The following is a 2,602-nucleotide window of genomic DNA, read 5'->3' as shown; positions in this document are numbered from 1 at the left end:
AGGACGGTAGTTGCACTCGTCCAGAAGGGAGCCACTTTTTTGAACAGGGGTAATTTTAGCCCACTTCCAGGCTGATGGGAAAGAGCCACTGCGCAGGGACGACTGAAATATTTTTGTAAGGAAGCGAGACACCCATTCAGCGTATCTGTACAGAAATTCGTTTGGTATACCATCAGGGCCGGGGCTTTTTTTCGTATTGATATTAAGTAAAAGATTTAAGACACCCTCTTCGCTAATTACTACATCATTAATCGGCCGCTGCATCGATGACGTAGAAACCTCGGCCAAAATACGAGGGTCACTAGTAAACACTGAAGCAAAAAAGGAATTGAAATCATCAACACGTTGTTGAGTAATTTCAGGTGGCTTCGGGGAGTTTTCTGGAGGAGTTATAAAGCGCCAGAACTTCGAAGGGGCTTCCTTCAAGTATTTCGTCAATGTCACATTGACAAACCTAATCCTGGATTGCTTGATCAGGCGTTTCAGTTCTTGTCTTATTGAAGTAATGCAAGCTGTTCTTTCAGGGGTACGATTTTTCGCACAAGTTTTCTTTTTGCGTGAATGATTTCTCTGGTAATCCAGGGATTGGCTTTACAAATGCGTTTTGTATTCCTGGGGACATAGCTGTCTATGCACTTCCCCACAACATTCGAAAAGAAATGCCATAGGCTATCAGTGCTGCAGTTAGTTTTGTAAAGGACCTGAAATTTATCAAAGGACCTATCAAGATAGTCCAAAATAGACACATCATCAGCCGCCATAAAATTCAATACAGTGCTAATTGTGGGTTTACCCAAGGTGTCTGGCGACATTGCTAGGTGCGTTACTACCATTCTGGGGTCCGACAGGCCCTCTACAACTTCACAACCGCTGAGAAACGGCAATAGCCTTGGGGACACGAAAACCAAATCAAGGATAGATGACCTTGTAGTACCTACCCGAGTAAATTCAGTCACAATTTGCGTTAGCCCGTAACAGAATGCCAGCTCTAGTAGTTGCTCAGAACATGGAACTTGTTCCGATCCAGGAGACTGGGGTAGCCAATTAACACCCGGTAGGTTGAAGTCCCCTAATAATAATTCGTTATCTTGGAGGCTAAAATTAGAGTCCATGAAATTTCTTAGCTTTGTGGTTATATCTAGAGGAGAATTCGGCGATCTATAAATCCCCCCAATATACACAGTTCGCCCGCTGAATCTGGTCCTAATCCACAACATTTCTATGTCACAGCTATCATCCAACACTGAAAACCTAATGTTGTCTTTAATAAGAAACGCAACACCACCACCTCTTCCTTGCCGGTCTTTTCTAACAATTATGTAACCTGGAGGTGTTACTTCCGAATCTGCTACATCCGTATGTAACCAAGTCTCTGTTACGACCGTTATATCCGGTTCATTCTCCATAATTGCGGCTTCAACTGCCTCAGCTTTATTCAACAAACTTCTGGCATTTACATTAATAACCTTAACAGATTCTGTTGGTCGCGATTTGCGTCAGTCAGAGCTGGTGAGACCTGCTAGCATAATTGAAGCGCTCTTTGGTGGCTTCATTCCAGCCGTAAAGAACGTTGTTTACTTTCAGTTTATCGAAAATTAGTTTAGCCTTTGCTCCCTTTGCTCTTTCGTCCGCTGATGAAATCCATAGTTGTTTTCTGATTTCAACAACTCGTTTAGAGTAATCTTTGCTGATACTGAACTCTGTCCCCTTGAGGTTAGGGCAGTTTTTCAGTATTTTGGCTTTGTCCCTGAAATCTGCTACTTTCAATATGACCGGCCGGTCTCTTTCAGGTATTTTCTTTACTAGACGATGAATTCTCTCAATGGAGCTACACTTTGAGCCAAGTAATTTGCCAAATATATCATTATTCACTTTACTTAAGAGTACTGCATCGTCCTCAGATTCTTCTTCTTCCACTCCGCGTAAAATAAGATTGTTGTCTAGAACGGTTATCTAAGTGATCGATCTGCCTGGCAAGAACCGTCAATTCGCTGTCGTGACGACCAACACTTGATTCTATCGTTGCAAGCCGGTTCTCTGTTTCACCCAACCCTTCAAGTTGTTTTTCAATAGCCTGGAGCCTAACACGCATGTCAGAAATGCTGGCATCTGATGTCCATCCCGTGGGATTTCCCCCCGCCACTATTGCCGGGTTCCCAAGCAATATAGCAGTCGTGATCATGGGGAGTGGATATTCCCGCACAGACATCATTTTTCCAGCTAAAAAACAGCAGCAAATGGAAGCAACTCTGAAAGGTCGCCGCCCTCCAGTTTCGCTTTTCCCGTGCCTATGACGACGTGTTTCTGATTGCCTACACAATGAAAAATTTCTCAACAGAATTTGTGCTGGAGCGATAGATAATTACCCTGCTAAACATGTGTGAAGGCGTCCCCAATATTTTACGTGCACTTACAAGTGGCGTTTTTTAAAAGTTGATAACATTGCTAAAGCACGTACTTGTCTCCCAACTTGTCGTGCAGACACAAGACTGCGCCAAAGGCACTTACCATGTCATCCACTTGGTAGAATCAACCGGCCCTTCTCGTCGTTAAACCCAAGCAAAAACTGCTCCTGACACCATCGATAGCATCCAACTAACGA

The 2,602-nt window shown here is 43.6% G+C and overlaps 1 pseudogene; it reads right to left on the bottom strand.

The window, feature by feature from the left end:
- Positions 1-1,496: 1,496 nt before the first annotated feature.
- Positions 1,497-2,182, bottom strand: LOC144163815 (uncharacterized; annotated as a pseudogene).
- Between the last annotated feature and the right edge of the window lie 420 nt (positions 2,183-2,602).

The sequence above is a fragment of the Haemaphysalis longicornis genome, unplaced genomic scaffold (genome assembly GCF_048455015.1).
Source record: "Haemaphysalis longicornis isolate Haplotype H1 unplaced genomic scaffold, Haemaphysalis longicornis Haplotype H1 scaffold_13, whole genome shotgun sequence".
Classification (NCBI taxonomy): Eukaryota; Metazoa; Arthropoda; class Arachnida; order Ixodida; family Ixodidae; genus Haemaphysalis; species Haemaphysalis longicornis.
Note: the sequence above shows the minus strand (reverse complement) of the source record. Positions and strands in the feature narration are given on the sequence as shown.